The sequence below is a fragment of the Gasterosteus aculeatus genome, chromosome 3 (assembly GCF_964276395.1).
Source record: "Gasterosteus aculeatus chromosome 3, fGasAcu3.hap1.1, whole genome shotgun sequence".
In the NCBI taxonomy this organism is placed as follows: Eukaryota; Metazoa; Chordata; class Actinopteri; order Perciformes; family Gasterosteidae; genus Gasterosteus; species Gasterosteus aculeatus.
The window spans coordinates 5,289,982-5,310,760 of NC_135690.1; the positions used below are offsets into that span (position 1 = coordinate 5,289,982).

The following is a 20,779-nucleotide window of genomic DNA, read 5'->3' on the forward strand; positions in this document are numbered from 1 at the left end:
TGAATTTATATAAATCAATAATCATTAATATTTTAACATGGTTTTCAAATGGAGTTTGCTTTCAAATCCTCCTAAACTTCTTCAACTTTCAGATTTTTCAGCTTTGCAAATCTTTCAGCTACAGACACCATTTCAACTTTCAAATGTTGACACAAGTCTCAACTATTTTATGAAAAAAACTGCTTCTTGATATCTATTGTACTTTTTTCATAATCACTGATTATGTTTCACTAGTTTTTCGCTCCGTTTCTGACTTTTACATGAGTGTGTATTGCGTCTGCTAGAGTGGAGAGCTCGCGGGCTAGAGGCTGAAGCAGCGCAGAAATCTGGTTAAAAAAGTATGGAACTTCTGTCCTTGCAGCCAAAGTATACACTCTAGAGGCTTCATTTCTTCAGATTAATGAGGGTATGGTTGTGCTGATTGGATTAATGTGTTCATGGAATCCCAGAGTTTTTTAGTTTTGGCGCAAGGAGTGTTTGAGTGACACAACCTCTGGCAAAAGCCCCATAGGCTCCAATACAAATCTGCCGACATATTTCTCACAAAAATCCACAAGGTACACGTTCTGTCAACGGCCATAGGAGCCGTATTTATTACCGGACAGACATAAAAAGCACATCCACGCGTTCGGTAGAGTCTTGGGTCTCATACAAACGCCGTATTTTTTAGATAGCTGTTATAGTTTTGCGCTGGTTCTCATTTGTGTGAGGTGTGGATTCTGTGTAACTTGCTGCCATGTCTCTGTCTTTTGCAGCAGATCGTTAATGAGCACAGGTGCGCCGTTGTCGTGGTTACGAGCACTCACACGGCTGCAAGATCTGTCTGTGACTCAGCTGCTCCAATGACGTGATTAGTGGAGTCACATGACGCAGCTATGCTTTCTGTCAACAGACCAATATGATAAAGACACTAGCCCCCCTCCCCCCTCCACCCTGACCTCTACTTACTGTTAATCACTCTCAGTCAGTCAGTCAGTCTAATTCTCCTCCCCTCTCCCTCTCTTCCTCACCACCATTCCCTTCCTCACCCTCTCACCCTCCCTCCCTCTATCTACACCCCCCCACCCCACCCAATCCAATAGGTGCGCCGTTGCCGTGGTTACTCGTAAACACGCTGCAGTATCTCTGTGTGTCTCACAGCTGCTCCAATGACGTGATTACTGGAGTCACATGATGCAGCTATGCTTTCTGTCAACAGACCAATATGATAAAGACACTAGCCCCCCCTCCCCCCTCCCCCCTGACCTCTACTTACTGTTAATCACTCTCAGTCAGTCTAATTCTCCTCCCCTCTCCCTCTCTTCCTCACCACCATTCCCTTCCTCACCCTCTCACCCTCCCTCCCTCTATCTACACCCCCCCACCCCACCCAATGCAATAGGTGCGCCGTTGCCGTGGTTACTCGTAAACACGCTGCAGTATCTCTGTGTGTGACTCACAGCTGCTCCAATGACCTGATTAGTGGAGTCACATGACGCAGCTATGCTTTCTGTCAACAGACCAATATGATAAAGACACTGGCCCCCCCTACCCCCTCCACCCTGACCTCTTCTCACTGTTAATCACTCAGTCAGTCAGTATGTCTGTCTATTTCTCCTCCTCTCTCTCTCCCTCTATCTCTTCCTCACCACCCCTCCCTTCCTCACCCTCTCACCCTCCCTCCCTCTATCTACACCCCCCCAACCCACCCAATCCAATAATTTCAAAATAAAAGCCACATGGAGGGAATTTTTACTGTAATGTTTGTGATGAGGCCTATTAATTAAAAACTTCTTAGTTTGAATAACAAACATTCTGTCTCCCACTACGAATATTACTCGTAATTCTAGTACTACAACTGATACTTCTACTACCATACTACTAGTATTTCTACTGCTATTAATACTACAACTACTACTAATGTTATTACAAATACGACTATGGCTAATAGTATTACAGCTGTTTCTACTGCTATTGATACTAAACCTACTATTACTGCTAGTACTACTAATACCACAATTATAACTAATACTACTACTAATATTACTACAAAAAATTTTAAACAAATTTAAGCTCCTGCAACTTCTGTTTTTAGAAAATCTATTGAAATTCAGCTTCACCACTTCCTGTATTTTCAGCAGTTCTTTAAAATAATTTCAGCTATTCTTATGCCTCTATCAACAGCAATTTTTCACTATTCATTTCTGTATTTTTTTGCAATATTTCAAATTTATTTCAGCTGTTTTCATTTCTGCTTTTTCAGCAAATCTATTGAAATTCCTTTCAGCTTCTCCCATTTCTGTATTTTCAGCAATTTCAAATTCATTTCAGCTTTTCTAATATCTATAATTTCAGCAAATGTATTCAAATTCCCTTCAACTTTCTGTATTTTCAGCTATTTTAAAAAGTTCATTTCAGCTTTCAGCTTTTTGCATTCCAACGCATTTTCAGCAGGAAATGCATTTTCTAGTTATTATATTTCTTCCGCGCCCCCTTTCAACTGCTTCCCATTTTCAGCTATTTAAACCATTCAAATTTTAAAATATTCAGCTTCTTTCTGGCTTGAGGGCTATGTATGTTCAGCTTTCTACCTCTTAAGCTTGAATTTATATAAATCAATAATCATTAATATTTTAACATGGTTTTCAAATGGAGTTTGCTTTTCAAATCCTCTTCAACTTCTTCAACTTTCAGATTTTTCAGCTTCGCCAATCTTTCAGCTACAGACACCATTTCAACTCTCAAATGTTCACACAAGTCTCAACTATTTTATGAAAAAAACTGCTTCTTGATATCTATTGTACTTTTTTCATAATCACTGATTATGTTTCACTAGTTTTTCGCTCCGTTTCTGACTTTTACATGAGTGTGTATTGCGTCTGCTAGAGTGGAGAGCTCGAGGCTAGAGTGTGGGGCAGCGCAGAAATCTGGTTAAAAAAGTATGGAACTTCTGTCCTTGCAGCCAAAGTATACACTCTAGAGGCTTAATTTCTTCAGATTAATGAGGGTATGGTTGTGCTGATTGGATTAATGTGTTCGTGGAATCCCAGAGTTTTTTAGTTTTGGCGCAAGGAGTGTTTGAGTGACACAACCTCTGCCAAAAGCCCCATAGGCTCCAATACAAATCTGCCGACATATTTCTCACAAAAATCCACAAGGTACACGTTTTGTAAACGGCCATAGGAGCCGTATTTATTACCGGACAGACAAAAAAAGCACATCCACGCGTTCGGTAGAGTCTTGGGTCTCATACAAACGCCGTATTTTTTAGATAGCTGTTATAGTTTTGCGCTGGTTCTCATTTGTTTGAGGTGTGGATTCTGTGTAACTTGCTGTTCTGTGTCTGCCCTCTTGCAGCCGCACAGGTGCGGCGTTGTCGTGGTTACGAGCACTCACACGCTGCAGGATCTGTCTGTGGCTCACAGCTGCTCCTTGTGACCTGATTAGTGGAGTCACATGACGCAGCTATGCTTTCTGTCAACAGACCAATATGATAAAGACACTCGCCCCCCCTCCCCCCTCCACCCTGACGTCTTCTCACTGTTAATCACTCAGTCAGTCAGTATGTCTGTCTATTTCTCCTCCTCTCTCTCTCTCCCTCTATCTCTTCCTCACCACCCCTCCCTTCCTCACCCTCTCACCCTCCCTCCCTCTATCTACACCCCCCCACCCCACCCAATCCAATAATTTCAAAATAAAAGCCCCATGGAGGGAATTTTTACTGTAATGTTTGTGATGAGGCCTATTAATTAAAAACTTCTTAGTTTGAATAACAAACATTCTGTCTCCCAACCCCCCCTCACCCAATTCCATCATTACAAACTAAAAGCCTCAATGATTATCTGTACCTTAACCATGAAGTGGTTTCGTTGAAATACGCATTGCTCTTTCAAATACTACTATAACCACTACGAATATTACTAGTACTTCTAGTAGAACTACAACTGATACTTCTACTACCATACTACTAGTATTTCTACTGCTATTAATACAACTACTACTAATGTTATTAAAAATACTACTATGGCTAATAGTATCAGTATTCCAGCTGTTTCTACTGCTATTGATACTAAACCGACTTCTACTGCTAGTACTAATACCCAAATTACAACTAACATTACTACAAACAATTTTAAACCTCTTTTTATTCATCTCAGCTTTTGTTATTTCTGTACTTTTTAAAATTCATTTAAGCTCCTGCAACTTCTGTTTTGCAATATTTCACATTTATTTCAGCTGTTTTCATTTCTGCTTTTTCAGCAAATCTATTGAAATTCCTTTCAGCTTCTCCCATTTCTGTATTTTCAACTATTTCGAATTAATTTCAGCTTTTCTAATATCTTTTATTATAGCAAATGTATTCAAATTCCCTTCAACTTTCTGTATTTTCAGCTATTTTCAAATATTCAGCAAATGTACTCAAATTCCCTTCAACTTTCTGTATTTTCAGCTATTTTTAAATATTCAGCAAATGTATTCAAATTCCCTTCAACTTTCTGTATTTTCAGCTATTTTTAAATATTCAGTGCAGCTTTCAGCTTTTTGCATTCCAACGCATTTTCAGCAGGAAATGCCTTTTCTAGTTATTATTATTATTATTATATTTCTTCCGCGCCCCCTTTCAACTGCTTCCCATTTTCAGCTATTTAAACCGTTCAAATTTTAAAATATTCAGCTTCTTTCTGGCTTGAGGGCTATGTATGTTCAGCTTTCTAGCTCTTAAGCTTGAATTTATATAAATCAATAATCATTAATATTTTAACATGGTTTTCAAATGGAGTTTGCTTTTCAAATCCTCTTCAACTTCTTCAACTTTCAGATTTTTCAGCTTCGCCAATCTTTCAGCTACAGACACCATTTCAACTCTCAAATGTTCACACAAGTCTCAACTATTTTATGAAAAAAACTGCTTCTTGATATCTATTGTACTTTTTTCATAATCACTGATTATGTTTCACTAGTTTTTCGCTCCGTTTCTGACTTTTACATGAGTGTGTATTGCGTCTGCTAGAGTGGAGCGCTCGAGGCTAGAGTGTGGGGCAGTGCAGAAATCTGGTTAAAAAAGTATGGAACTTCTGTCCTTGCAGCCAAAGTATACACTCTAGAGGCTTAATTTCTTCAGATTAATGAGGGTATGGTTGTGCTGATTGGATTAATGTGTTCATGGAATCCCAGAGTTTTTTAGTTTTGGCGCAAGGAGTGTTTGAGTGACACAACCTCTGCCAAAAGCCCCATAGGCTCCAATACAAATCTGCCGACATATTTCTCACAAAAATCCACAAGGTACACGTTTTGTAAACGGCCATAGGAGCCGTATTTATTACCGGACAGACAAAAAAAGCACATCCACGCGTTCGGTAGAGTCTTGGGTCTCATACAAACGCCGTATTTTTTAGATAGCTGTTATAGTTTTGCGCTGGTTCTCATTTGTTTGAGGTGTGGATTCTGTGTAACTTGCTGTTCTGTGTCTGCCCTCTTGCAGCCGCACAGGTGCGGCGTTGTCGTGGTTACGAGCACTCACACGCTGCAGGATCTGTCTGTGGCTCACAGCTGCTCCTTGTGACCTGATTAGTGGAGTCACATGACGCAGCTATGCTTTCTGTCAACAGACCAATATGATAAAGACACTCGCCCCCCCTCCCCCCTCCACCCTGACCTCTACTCACTGTTAATCACTCAGTCAGTCAGTATGTCTGTCTATTTCTCCTCCTCTCTCTCTCCCTCTATCTCTTCCTCACCACCCCTCCCTTCCTCACCCTCTCACCCTCCCTCCCTCTATCTACACCCCCCCACCCCACCCAATCCAATAATTTCAAAATAAAAGCCCCATGGAGGGAATTTTTACTGTAATGTTTGTGATGAGGCCTATTAATTAAAAACTTCTTAGTTTGAATAACAAACATTCTGTCTCCCAACCCCCCCTCACCCAATTCCATCATTACAAACTAAAAGCCTCAATTATTATCTGTACCTTAACCATGAAGCGGTTTCGTTGAAATACGCATTGCTCTTTCAAATACTATAACCACTACGAATATTACTAGTACTTCTAGTAGAACTACAACTGATACTTCTACTACCATACTACTAGTATTTCTACTGCTATTAATACAACTACTACTAATGTTATTAAAAATACTACTATGGCTAATAGTATCAGTATTCCAGCTGTTTCTACTGCTATTGATACTAAACCGACTTCTACTGCTAGTACTAATACCCAAATTACAACTAACATTACTACAAACAATTTTAAACCTCTTTTTATTCATCTCAGCTTTTGTTATTTCTGTACTTTTTAAAATTCATTTAAGCTCCTGGAACTTCTGTTTTGCAATATTTCACATTTATTTCAGCTGTTTTCATTTCTGCTTTTTCAGCAAATCTATTGAAATTCCTTTCAGCTTCTCCCATTTCTGTATTTTCAACTATTTCAAATTAATTTCAGCTTTTCTAATATCTTTTATTTCAGCAAATGTATTCAAATTCCCTTCAACTTTCTGTATTTTCAGCTATTTTCAAATATTCAGCAAATGTACTCAAATTCCCTTCAACTTTCTGTATTTTCAGCTATTTTTAAATATTCAGCAAATGTATTCAAATTCCCTTCAACTTTCTGTATTTTCAGCTATTTTTAAATATTCAGTGCAGCTTTCAGCTTTTTGCATTCCAACGCATTTTCAGCAGGAAATGCTTTTTCTAGTTAGTTGGAATGCTTTAAGCATTCCAAGTATTGTTCTTCTAATCTTTATTCAACTTATTATTAGTTGGAATGCTTTAAGCATTCCAAGTATTGTTCTTCTAATCTTTATTTCAACTTATTATTCTTCTATTTCTTCCGTGCCACCTTTCAACTCCTTCACACTTTCAGCTATTAAAATCCTTCAAATATTAAAATGTTCAGCTTCTTTCAGGCTTCCGGGCTATGACTTTTCAGCTTTCTACCTCTTAAGCTTGAATTTATATAAATCAATAATCGTTAATATTTTAACATGGTTTTCAAATGGAGTTTGCTTTTCAAATCCTCTTCAACTTCTTCAACTTTCAGATATTTCAGCTCCGCCAATCTTTCAGCTACAGACACCATTTAAACTTTCAAATGTTGACACAGGTCTCAACTATTTTATGAAAAAAACTGCTTGTGGATATCTATTGTACTTTTTTCATAATCACTGATTATGTTTCACTAGTTCTTCGCTCCGTTTCTGACTTTTACATGAGTGTGTATTGCGTCTGCTAGAGGGGGACCTCGCGGGCTAGAGTGTGGGGCAGCGCAGAAATCTGGTTAAAAAAGTATGGAACTTCTGTCCTTGCAGCCAAAGTATACACTCTAGAGGCTTCATTTCTTCAGATTAATGAGGGTATGGTTGTGCTGATTGGATTAATGTGTTCATGGAATCCCAGAGTTTTTTAGTTTTGGCGCAAGGAGTGTTTGAGTGACACAACCTCTGCCAAAAGCCCCATAGGCTCCAATACAAATCTGCCGACATATTTCTCACAAAAATCCACAAGGTACACGTTTTGTAAACGGCCATAGGAGCCGTATTTATTACCGGACAGACATAAAAAGCACATCCACGCGTTCGGTAGAGTCTTGGGTCTCATACAAACGCCGTATTTTTTAGATAGCTGTTATAGTTTTGCGCTGGTTCTCATTTGTTTGAGGTGTGGATTCTGTGTAACTTGCTGTTCTGTGTCTGCCCTCTTGCAGCCGCACAGGTGCGGCGTTGTCGTGGTTACGAGCACTCACACGCTGCAGGATCTGTCTGTGGCTCACAGCTGCTCCTTGTGACCTGATTAGTGGAGTCACATGACGCAGCTATGCTTTCTGTCAACAGACCAATATGATAAAGACACTCGCCCCCCCTCCCCCCTCCACCCTGACGTCTTCTCACTGTTAATCACTCAGTCAGTCAGTATGTCTGTCTATTTCTCCTCCTCTCTCTCTCTCCCTCTATCTCTTCCTCACCACCCCTCCCTTCCTCACCCTCTCACCCTCCCTCCCTCTATCTACACCCCCCCACCCCACCCAATCCAATAATTTCAAAATAAAAGCCCCATGGAGGGAATTTTTACTGTAATGTCTGTGATGAGGCCTATTAATTAAAAACTTTTAAGTGCGAATAACAAACATTCTGTCTCCCACTACGAATATTACTCGTACTTCTAGTACTACAACTGATACTTCTACTACCATACTACTAGTATTTCTACTGCTATTAATACTACAACTACTACTAATGTTATTACAAATACTACTATGGCTAATAGTATTCCAGCTGTTTCTACTGCTATTGATACTAAACCTACTATTACTGCTTATACTGCTAGTACTACTAATACCACAATTATAACTAATACTACTACTAATATTACTACAAACAATTTTAAACAAATTTAAGCTCCTGCAACTTCTGTTTTTAGAAAATCTATTGAAATTCAGCTTCCCCACTTCCTGTATTTTCAGCAGTTCTTTAAAATAATTTCAGCTATTCTTATGCCTCTATCAACAGCAATTTTTTAATATTCATTTCTGTATTTTTTTGCAATATTTCAAATTTATTTCAGCTGTTTTCATTTCTGCTTTTTCAGCAAATCTATTGATTCCTTTCAGCTTCTCCCATTTCTGTATTTTCAGCAATTTCAAATTCATTTCAGCTTTTCAGCAAATGTATTCAAATTCCCTTCAACTTTCTGTATTTTCAGCTATTTTTAAATATTCAGTGCAGCTTTCAGCTTTTTGCATTCCAACGCATTTTCAGCAGGAAATGCCTTTTCTAGTTATTATTATTATATTTCTTCCGCGCCCCCTTTCAACTGCTTCCCATTTTCAGCTATTTAAACCGTTCAAATTTTAAAATATTCAGCTTCTTTCTGGCTTGAGGGCTATGTATGTTCAGCTTTCTAGCTCTTAAGCTTGAATTTATATAAATCAATAATCATTAATATTTTAACATGGTTTTCAAATGGAGTTTGCTTTTCAAATCCTCTTCAACTTCTTCAACTTTCAGATTTTTCAGCTTCGCCAATCTTTCAGCTACAGACACCATTTCAACTCTCAAATGTTCACACAAGTCTCAACTATTTTATGAAAAAAACTGCTTCTTGATATCTATTGTACTTTTTTCATAATCACTGATTATGTTTCACTAGTTTTTCGCTCCGTTTCTGACTTTTACATGAGTGTGTATTGCGTCTGCTAGAGTGGAGAGCTCGAGGCTAGAGTGTGGGGCAGCGCAGAAATCTGGTTAAAAAAGTATGGAACTTCTGTCCTTGCAGCCAAAGTATACACTCTAGAGGCTTCATTTCTTCAGATTAATGAGGGTATGGTTGTGCTGATTGGATTAATGTGTTCATGGAATCCCAGAGTTTTTTAGTTTTGGCGCAAGGAGTGTTTGAGTGACACAACCTCTGCCAAAAGCCCCATAGGCTCCAATACAAATCTGCCGACATATTTCTCACAAAAATCCACAAGGTACACGTTCTGTCAACGGCCATAGGAGCCGTATTTATTACCGGACAGACATAAAAAGCACATCCACGCGTTCGGTAGAGTCTTGGGTCTCATACAAACGCCGTATTTTTTAGATAGCTGTTATAGTTTTGCGCTGGTTCCCATTTGTTTGAGGTGTGGATTCTGTGTAACTTGCTGTTCTGTGTCTGCCTTTTGCAGCCGCTCGTTAATGAGCACAGGTGCGGCGTTGTCGTGGTTACGAGCACTCACACGCTGCAGGATCTGTCTGTGGCTCACAGCTGCTCCTTGTGACCTGATTAGTGGAGTCACATGACGCAGCTATGCTTTCTGTCAACAGACCAATATGATAAAGACACTCGCCCCCCCCTCCCCCCTCCACCCTGACCTCTGCTCACTGTTAATCACTCTCAGTCAGTATGTCTGTCTATTTCTCCTCTCTCTCTCTCTCCCTCTATCTCTTCCTCACCACCCCTCCCTTCCTCACCCTCTCACCCTCCCTCCCTCTATCTACTCCCCCCCACCCCACCCAATCCAATAATTTCAAAATAAAAGCCCCATGGAGGGAATTTTTACTGTAATGTCTGTGATGAGGCCTATTAATTAAAAACTTCTTAGTGTGAATAACAAACATTCTGTCTCCCACTACGAATATTACTCGTACTTCTAGTACTACAACTGATACTTCTACTACCATACTACTAGTATTTCTACTGCTATTAATACTACAACTACTACTAATGTTATTACAAATACTACTATGGCTAATAGTATTCCAGCTGTTTCTACTGCTATTGATACTAAACCTACTATTACTGCTTATACTGCTAGTACTACTAATACCACAATTATAACTAATACTACTACTAATATTACTACAAACAATTTTAAACAAATTTAAGCTCCTGCAACTTCTGTTTTTAGAAAATCTATTGAAATTCAGCTTCCCCACTTCCTGTATTTTCAGCAGTTCTTTAAAATAATTTCAGCTATTCTTATGCCTCTATCAACAGCAATTTTTTAATATTCATTTCTGTATTTTTTTGCAATATTTCAAATTTATTTCAGCTGTTTTCATTTCTGCTTTTTCAGCAAATCTATTGATTCCTTTCAGCTTCTCCCATTTCTGTATTTTCAGCAATTTCAAATTCATTTCAGCTTTTCAGCAAATGTATTCAAATTCCCTTCAACTTTCTGTATTTTCAGCTATTTTCAAATATTCAGTGCAGCTTTCAGCTTTTTGCATTCCAACGCATTTTCAGCAGGAAATGCCTTTTCTAGTTATTATTATTATTATATTTCTTCCGCGCCCCCTTTCAACTGCTTCCCATTTTCAGCTATTTAAACCGTTCAAATTTTAAAATATTCAGCTTCTTTCTGGCTTGAGGGCTATGTATGTTCAGCTTTCTAGCTCTTAAGCTTGAATTTATATAAATCAATAATCATTAATATTTTAACATGGTTTTCAAATGGAGTTTGCTTTTCAAATCCTCTTCAACTTCTTCAACTTTCAGATTTTTCAGCTTCGCCAATCTTTCAGCTACAGACACCATTTCAACTCTCAAATGTTCACACAAGTCTCAACTATTTTATGAAAAAAACTGCTTCTTGATATCTATTGTACTTTTTTCATAATCACTGATTATGTTTCACTAGTTTTTCGCTCCGTTTCTGACTTTTACATGAGTGTGTATTGCGTCTGCTAGAGTGGAGAGCTCGAGGCTAGAGTGTGGGGCAGCGCAGAAATCTGGTTAAAAAAGTATGGAACTTCTGTCCTTGCAGCCAAAGTATACACTCTAGAGGCTTAATTTCTTCAGATTAATGAGGGTATGGTTGTGCTGATTGGATTAATGTGTTCATGGAATCCCAGAGTTTTTTAGTTTTGGCGCAAGGAGTGTTTGAGTGACACAACCTCTGCCAAAAGCCCCATAGGCTCCAATACAAATCTGCCGACATATTTCTCACAAAAATCCACAAGGTACACGTTCTGTCAACGGCCATAGGAGCCGTATTTATTACCGGACAGACATAAAAAGCACATCCACGCGTTCGGTAGAGTCTTGGGTCTCATACAAACGCCGTATTTTTTAGATAGCTGTTATAGTTTTGCGCTGGTTCCCATTTGTTTGAGGTGTGGATTCTGTGTAACTTGCTGTTCTGTGTCTGCCTTTTGCAGCCACTCGTTAATGAGCACAGGTGCGCCGTTGTCGTGGTTACGAGCACTCACACGCTGCAGGATCTGTCTGTGACTCACAGCTGCTCCTTGTGACCTGATTAGTGGAGTCACATGACGCAGCTATGCTTTCTGTCAACAGACCAATATGATAAAGACACTGGCCCCCCCTCCCCCCTCCACCCTGACCTCTACTCACTGTTAATCACTCAGTCAGTCAGTATGTCTGTCTATTTCTCCTCCTCTCTCTCTCCCTCTATCTCTTCCTCACCACCCCTCCCTTCCTCACCCTCTCACCCTCCCTCCCTCTATCTACACCCCCCCACCCCACCCAATCCAATAATTTCAAAATAAAAGCCCCATGGAGGGAATTTTTACTGTAATGTTTGTGATGAGGCCTATTAATTAAAAACTTCTTAGTTTGAATAACAAACATTCTGTCTCCCAACCCCCCCTCACCCAATTCCATCATTACAAACTAAAAGCCTGAATGATTATCTGTACCTTAACCATGAAGTGGTTTCGTTGAAATACGCATTGCTCTTTCAAATACTACTATAACCACTACGAATATTACTAGTACTTCTAGTAGAACTACAACTGATACTTCTACTACCATACTACTAGTATTTCTACTGCTATTAATACAACTACTACTAATGTTATTAAAAATACTACTATGGCTAATAGTATCAGTATTCCAGCTGTTTCTACTGCTATTGATACTAAACCGACTTCTACTGCTAGTACTAATACCCAAATTACAACTAACATTACTACAAACAATTTTAAACCTCTTTTTATTCATCTCAGCTTTTGTTATTTCTGTACTTTTTAAAATTCATTTAAGCTCCTGCAACTTCTGTTTTGCAATATTTCACATTTATTTCAGCTGTTTTCATTTCTGCTTTTTCAGCAAATCTATTGAAATTCCTTTCAGCTTCTCCCATTTCTGTATTTTCAACTATTTCGAATTAATTTCAGCTTTTCTAATATCTTTTATTTCAGCAAATGTATTCAAATTCCCTTCAACTTTCTGTATTTTCAGCTATTTTCAAATATTCAGCAAATGTACTCAAATTCCCTTCAACTTTCTGTATTTTCAGCTATTTTTAAATATTCAGCAAATGTATTCAAATTCCCTTCAACTTTCTGTATTTTCAGCTATTTTTAAATATTCAGTGCAGCTTTCAGCTTTTTGCATTCCAACGCATTTTCAGCAGGAAATGCCTTTTCTAGTTTATTAAGACATTCCGGTGGATTTTCTTCGTCTTCCGTACTGCTCGATGAAGGCATGGTGGCCGCCATCTTGCCATCCTGTTGACAAAAAGCAGCTACCTCATTGGTGTAGAACGATCACGTGTCGAAAAGTGCCAGCACTCGCGACCAAGATCCTATTACGCTCTGAAGAAACTAGTTCGGCATAAAACATAGACGCACCAAAAATTGACTGGAAAGTGAGCGCCGAACATTTTTTTGGTAGCTAAGCACAACTTGTTCTTTTTTATGAGCTAAAGATTGTGTAGATGCGCGACTGTGGAGCGGGTTGAAACGAAAACAGTGTTCACATTGCGGCCTATTGAGATGTTTCTACAACTTGATTGGAGTCCACCTGTTCTAAATTCAGTTGATTTGACATGATTGAGAAAGGCACACACCTGTCTATATAAGGTATCACAATTGACAGTGCATATCAGAGTATAAACCAAGCCATGAAGTCCATGGAATTATCTGTAGACCTCCGAGACTTGTATCGAGGCACAGATCTGGCGAAGAGTACAGAAAGATTTCTGCAGCATTGAAAGTCCCAATGAGCACAGTGGCCTCCATCATCCGGAAATGGAAGTTTGGAACACCAGGACTCTTCCTAGAGTTGGCCGCCCAGCCAGAGTTAGCGATCGGGGGAGAAGGGCCTTAGTCAGGGGGGTGACCAGGAACCCGATGGTCACTCTGACCGAGCTCCAGCGTTGTTCTATGAAGAGAGGAGAACCTTCCAGAAGGACAACCATCTCTGCAGCACTCCACAAATCAGGCCTGTTTGGTAGAGTGGCCAGACGGAAGCCACTCCTCAGTAAAAAGCACATGACAGCCCGACTGGAGTTTGCAAAAAAGCACCTGAAGGACTCGCAGACCATGAGAAACAAAATTCTCTGGTCTGATGAAACAAAGATTGAACAAACGTCATGTCTGGAGGAAACCAGGCACTGCTCATCACCTGGCCAATACCATCCCTACAGTGAAGCATGGTGGTGGCAGCATCATGCTGTGGGGGATGTTTTTCAGCGGGAGGAACTGGGAGACGAGTCAGGATTGAGGGAAAGATGAATGCAGCAATGTACAGAGACATCCTCGATGAAAACATGCTCCAAAGCGCTCTGGACCTCAGACTGAGGCGACGGTTCATCTTCCAACAGGACAACGACCCGAAGCACACAGCCAAGATAACAAAGGAGTGGCTTCGGGACAACTCTGTGAATGTCCTTGAGTGGCCCAGCCAGAGCCCCGACTTGAACCCGATTGAACATCTTTGGAGAGATCTGAAAATGGCTGTGCACCGACGCTCCCCCTTCAACCTGATGGAACTTGAGAGGTTCTGCAAAGAAGAATGGGAGAAAATGCCCAGAAATAGGTGTGCCACGCTTGTGGAATCATACCCAAGAAGACTTGAGGCTGTAATTGCTGCAACAAAGTATTGAGCAAAGGCTGTGAATACTTATGTACATCTTATGTTTTCGTTCTTTATTTTTAAACAGTTAATTAGCAAAAAACTGTTTTCACTTTGTCATTATGGGTTGTTGTGTGAAGAATGTTGAGGAGAATAATTAACTTAATCCATTTTGGAATAAGGCTGTAACATAACAAAATGTGGAAAAAGTGAAGCGCTGTGAATACTTTCCGGATGCACTGTATGAGATCGAGTTGACCACCCTTCCCTTCTCAGGACACAGCTACAAACTAACATTTTGTATCATCCTGCTCTTTGCACGGCAGGGTCAAATACGGACACTGGAGACACGGGTTTAGCACAAGACAGTGTTATAACATATTTTACCATTACATGCATCTCACATCTTCTAGACAATCAAGACTTCTTTTTGCAAGCGGATGAGTCGTTACTTGCGGGCCAGCAGAAATAATACAGGTTTGAAGACACTTCCCATTGGCCTACTACTCCCCCTCCCTACACAGGGCAAAAACAAGCTTTGGGAATTTGGTGTAAAGAGAAAATATTTCCAAATCGTGACATGTACATAAATAAAAGCCTGGCAATCTGTATAGAAGGTTATACTCTTATTTGTTCTGTCTAACTTTATGGATATTAAATGTTATGGCCTTTTCCAAAATGCTGATGCCTAATGTTCCTTCCAATATGCGCAAAATGGGGTGTTTTCTTACAAAAAAACCTTTATGAAGGTGAAACGAAAACTCTCCGGTCCTCCAGTGTGTGGATAAGGACAGGGGGGCGCGCTGTGTGTGTGTGTGTGTGTCTGTATTTGTAGGGGTCTGGGGATTCTGCCATTCATGCATGCAGAGCTTCTATTGACATACCCTACATTTCTAATTCAGCTCAGCAACCAGTTAAGCTGCACTGAAAAAAGTGAAACAAAGCTGTTCATTTAATGTGTTTTTTTTCATTCCAATGAATTAAAAAATGCCTTGCTCAATTAAACTAAATTTTTTTATTTATGTTGATGGTTTAATCAAATTGTTTTACTTTATTACAATGTAAGGCACCAAACTGATGTTTTAAATTTTAATCAAAGCATTTTTATTACACTGAGTGATTCAGACCCTATGGCATTTTGCAGGTGGCTCATGGCACATCACCTTCACATGTGGAGCTTTCCTAAATCTCCCCTGGAAGTAGCAAATGTTTCAAGTCTTCCCATTGATGTTTTACAAGACGACATAGGATTTGCTCTGAAGCAGAGTTGGATGGTGTATGCCTGGCTAAAAGTGTGACGTGCAATGGCCTGAACTATAGGAATGGAATGATCCTAGCTCATGGCTCATCGGCAGGGGTGCCTGAATTTGTGGAAATAACCCTGATGATTGTTGTTGAGGATAATCTGCTTTTCATCGTCAGAAAGCTGAGTGCGTGGTACTGGGAACATTTCAGGGCATACGAACTGAAACCGTGTCCAATGAGGAAGTTGGAACTGGTTAACCAGAACGAACTTTTGGATCCATACCCATTGTCTGACTACACAATTGGAGGAATGCAGCTGATAACACTCAAAATATACATACATGTGTAGAGTCAGTCTTAAGGTGGAACACAACAACAAAGTCATTAAAAAATTTGCTTTAGGGTTTTATTCTCTTAACTCCACTACAGTATATTATATACATGATTTATAGTTAATCCTCTTCACTTTTTCAGAAGACGAGGAAACAAAACTGTTTAATTCAGATACTTTTAGGTGGCGACGAACAGTCAGCCTACTTGAGGAGGAGGTCTTTGTTCAACAAATTCCTTGTATAATATTGCGGGAGCCAAATCTATTGCGCCTGTTTACTAAGAAATGGAGCCGGAAAGATATTTTAGTGCATTGTATATATTATCACCTTAAGTTTAATGTTGAAAATATCAACTATTACAAATATTAAAAAGCAACTGATTCATATTTATCTTTATTTTGTCTCTCTCACAGGGCACCATGACGGAAAACACACCCGTTCGATTGCTGGTTATCCTGAGTGAAGACAGCAGCGTTAGACTGGAGCTATGCCACGGCATTCCCAATTCACTGGAAGAGTTAAGCGATGAGGTCAAAAATGCATTTGGATTAGGGGGATTCATAAGGCTGCAGTACAAGGACACAGATTTTGGGAACATATTTGTGAATCTGACCTCTACAACTGTAATTAAGGATCTTACAGTTCTCAAAGTAATCCAGGTAGACCCTGATTCAACTGTTATACGCACTTGATCCCCCAGTGAGTAGCATCCCTTTGGTTGGACTGGACAGTGATGCCTCCTTAGTGTCTGTGCATACAGACGACACAATACTGCTTAGCAGCCCTTCCTCAGACTCACTAAGGGCCCAACAGTGGCCACCACAGTTCTTAATCCCACGCTTCCCCTATGACACAGAATGTCAACTGCAGAGGGGGAATGCAGAGTACATGAGAAGCCAAACTAGACTGACGGCTAGCTCAAAAATGCTGTCAGACATGCGGTCAGACTGGAGAAATGAGAGCTATGGTTGGAAGCGCAGGACGAAGATGAAAATGGCCAACTACAGGACCCAACTTAAGGCACACGGTATCTGCCGAGGTCACAGTGAATTCTTTGAAATCCAAGTCTCAAGGGGACTCCTACCAAGCAAAGAATGTCAAGAGACCTAGACAAGCTGAGGCCTATCATTTTCCATCTTTGCCAGGTGAGACTACGGGAATCCAGGAAAAAGAGAGGGTTTCCCTTTTGACTGAACTACAGAAAAAAAACACCCGTCAAACAATAAAAGAAAAGATGGCAAAGACGTTTGGATACCGTAGACAACTAATGGTGCATAAGCAGCCGAGCATTGAAGACATGTTGGCAAGATGGCCAGCACTTTTTCAGATGGAAGAGGCATGTTTTTAGATGTAAGGCACCGTAGACCTATTTTGGAGAGGAGAGGGACTTAATATATTTATTAATGCCATTAAAATAAAATGAATTGAACCTTAAAAACTGATTTGAGTTTAAATCAAAAGGTATTAAAATATATATATTTTTAAATTTGGGTCTATAGATATTAAATTATGACTTAAAATTTGTATTCGACACAACTCAAAAAATATTTTTCTCCCATATTCAAAAGTTGTTTAATTGAATTTTAAATATTCAGGTTTAACAAAGTAGATTATTTACATTTAGTAATAAAACCAATCTATTTATTTTAATTTAGGAAAATAGGAAATAATTGCTTTGGTTCAACCTTCAGAAATGGGTTTACATGAAGTTAAATATTTCAGGTCAAATCAATTGAATTAAATATATTGTATAACACTACAATAATTAGGTGTGATCGATTACCTCCTTTTTTAAAACCTGAGCCAATGTTGAATTTTTGAGTGTTTGAGTGTGTTGAGTGTGTGACATTTATACAACCGACTCACAGAACGTACAGAAATATTTGCGTTATGGATTTATCTGACAATTATTTTTCTTGATTTATTTGTCTATATGAAGAAAGTAAATAGTGTAAACATTCAATTTTCACCTGCCTTATCTGACCAAAAACAAGATTAATTGAATTTGGAACGTTTACAGCTGCAACTGATGAATATTTGGCATATTGCCATTATTCATACATCAGTGTTTCCCTTACCATTATATGGACAGAGAGCACGGTCGGAAAATGTTGGTCTCGCTGGTCCATGCGCCCTCCCCTTCTCGGCCTGTTGACACCCCCCACATCCCAAAGCTGTAAACCTCGGGAAAACTGTATAGACAGACACACACACACAGCGTCGGAAATACACAAGGGCAAAAGTCAAAATTGCCCCCAAGAAATATAATTTTACACCGATGTCACTAGGAGAGGGACAAAAAATTTCCCCATAATTCCTCCAACAATAATTACAATTTAGTTAAGTTGTCAAAAACATTGTAGCCTTTATGACCCAGTCCAGTTGCCATGGATTGTTTGGATTTTAACCTTGACTGATGGAAAAATTGAGCGCTTCTTGTGCTGCGTTCACACCAAAAGCAAAGCGAATTATTCACGCGAGTAGATTCCATGTAAAGTGCATGTATAGTCAAATGAGGCAAATTTTATTCAGGCGCCACAAATGACGCGAAAGACGCGGAGCGTGGGACGCGAAAAGATTAAATTGTCTTTTTGCCCAAAGTTCAAATATTTTAACTTTGTTTTCTGTTTATTTTGAATCTGTAGAATACTGCATAATAAGCATATTGCTGCCGTTGACGACAAATGCATATACAGGAAGCCCAAATAAGTATACTTCTTATTTTTAACAAAGTTTTAAATGTTATTTCACAAGTTGGACTGTTCTATAATAAACAATGCCACATGTTTGATGGCTGAAGAGACAAACCTTTGGACGTCTGTTCATCCTCTAGAATTATTATTTCGCTGGTAAATGTCCTACCCTGTGTACATAAACACATGTATGTATATATATGCCTGACTGTCGCCGTTGTTTAATCCCACGGCGCCTTAGTAGATGGCCGGAAAGATTCGTCGTGTTTCCGACTTATTCAGAACACCTTATCAGAACACCTCCGTGTTTACAAAAGCCAAAATGTTTCCACACGCTGGATCGATAAGTTGGTTTGTTGGTTCGTTTTTTGTGCTTAAATCCAATGTGCAGTTTCCAAGTATCGATACAATCGATTATGTACCATTTCAATCGATTTGTAATCGATATATGTCATCTGGAATGCTAATTGGCGGAGCACAGATCGATACAGTTGGATCGCAGGAATATAAATCGTTTAATCGATTCACTGAATGAATCGTTACACACCCAACATATACACATACATACATATATATATATACACACACACACACATATATCGTAGTGGCCATTTGTCCTTGTTACCAACCAATCTTTACATCTCAAAGGGCCACTGCTGCACCTAGTTTTTGTTTTCTTTCACGCTGTAAGAAAGCTGATTGTACGGGCGATCTTTTCCTTTATTTCACCTTTAATCCACAGAATCCACAATACAATTTTGCTGCCTTCCTATGCAGTGCTCCGTCACTCTATCTTACTGTCGCACTGGTAAAACCTATTTGTCACCCAAGTGCATGCTGGTCCCACCTGACTATGACTTTTAACGTAGGTAACGTACCATTTGTAAGTAACACTCTGCAGTGAACCACCACTGTGTCCTTAGAAGACTGTTTTTTGAAAACGTTCTGGCTAAATGTGAGATTTTTGACATTTCAAACACAGCCGTCAAATGATGGAGAGCTGAGAGCAAGGTGCACAAGCTGATCAAATGTGTGTATCTATGCATAAATGCCTGCATAAACATACAAATATAAATACACATGCACGTATGGTCTCACATATTTGACTTTCTGCGTTGCATGAGCAGGAAAACAAAGGCAGTCTGACCGGCTGCTTGTAACTGAAGCACAGCAGCACAAGCCGAGGCGTGGGACCGGCCTTCATAGCTTGGCACCGTTCGAGGAACGAGATAGCGTGCAGCTGGAAGAGGCTGTTCACCTTGTGAGAAGCATACATACTCAAAAAATATCACCTTGTATTATATATTTCCCCAACGATCCGTGGGGAAAAAAGCTCTGACCATTCAGCTAAATGGTTCTAAACTGTCATTATCTCATCTCACCGACCTAAAGACATAGTCATTTAACACGTTTATTTCTCACTAGGTAATTGCTTTAATAATCCACAAAAGCATATTAAAGTATTGTTATCATTGGGATAGTCAATACAACCATATACAACCTATTAACCACACTACACAGATAGTCTCAGACCACAACCCCCCCCTTCCCCCTAACAAGGGGGAGGCCACAGCCGGTGCCACGTGTTCCTCCCCGCTGAGATAATATAACGGCTCTACTACTGCCCCCAGTCTCAAACGCCTCCATCAACAACTGTCCACTTCACGGACACGTGTTGAATGTCGGTCTTTTTTTACGTCTCCTAAACAGCCATGTGTGCAAATCTGCCACAACCAGCAGCCTCAAGCGGCCCCTTTTAGGGAGTATGTTATCACATTACGCTGTAGCGTACACTTATTTTAGAATTCTGTTCAAAATTGGAATAAGAGAATGAAAACACAAAAACTCTCTTTTCCCGTGCACGAGGAAGGCGTCCTCTTACCGTGAAGGGGAGCTCGCGGCCGTCAACTCTTGAGTTTTCTTTTAAATCCGCCAGTATCGCGCACATAGAAGTTGCATCACCTCCCGTCTCTGTGCGGTGACACTCGGCCAACTACTTCTGCTTAAGCCCCGCCTTTCTCACTACACAACAGGCGGGAGGGGGGTTGGCAACGTGTCCACACACACACCCACAACAGTTATTTGAAAATAAAAACTGCGAAATAGTGCGATAGATGCAGTGACATTAATTAAGCTACAATATTATACATAATTCAAGTAGGAAAATATAAATATAAAAGATCCCCCTGCAAAGCGCACTACACTCGTTTGGCGGAGGAA

The 20,779-nt window shown here is 39.7% G+C and overlaps 1 protein-coding gene across 2 annotated transcripts in view; it reads right to left on the minus strand.

The window, feature by feature from the left end:
* Nucleotides 1–20,779, minus strand: part of slc6a9 (solute carrier family 6 member 9) — a 131,718-nt gene extending 110,939 nt beyond the window's left edge. The window contains exons 1-2 of one of the 2 annotated variants that reach the window (XM_078098901.1): nt 20,442–20,779; nt 17,945–18,058 (exon numbers count right to left, since the gene is read on the minus strand). The gene's annotated coding sequence lies outside the window, so the exon portion shown is untranslated. The remainder of the gene's footprint in view (nt 1–17,944; nt 18,059–20,441) is intronic. The other variant, XM_040171873.2, reaches the window with a different exon arrangement.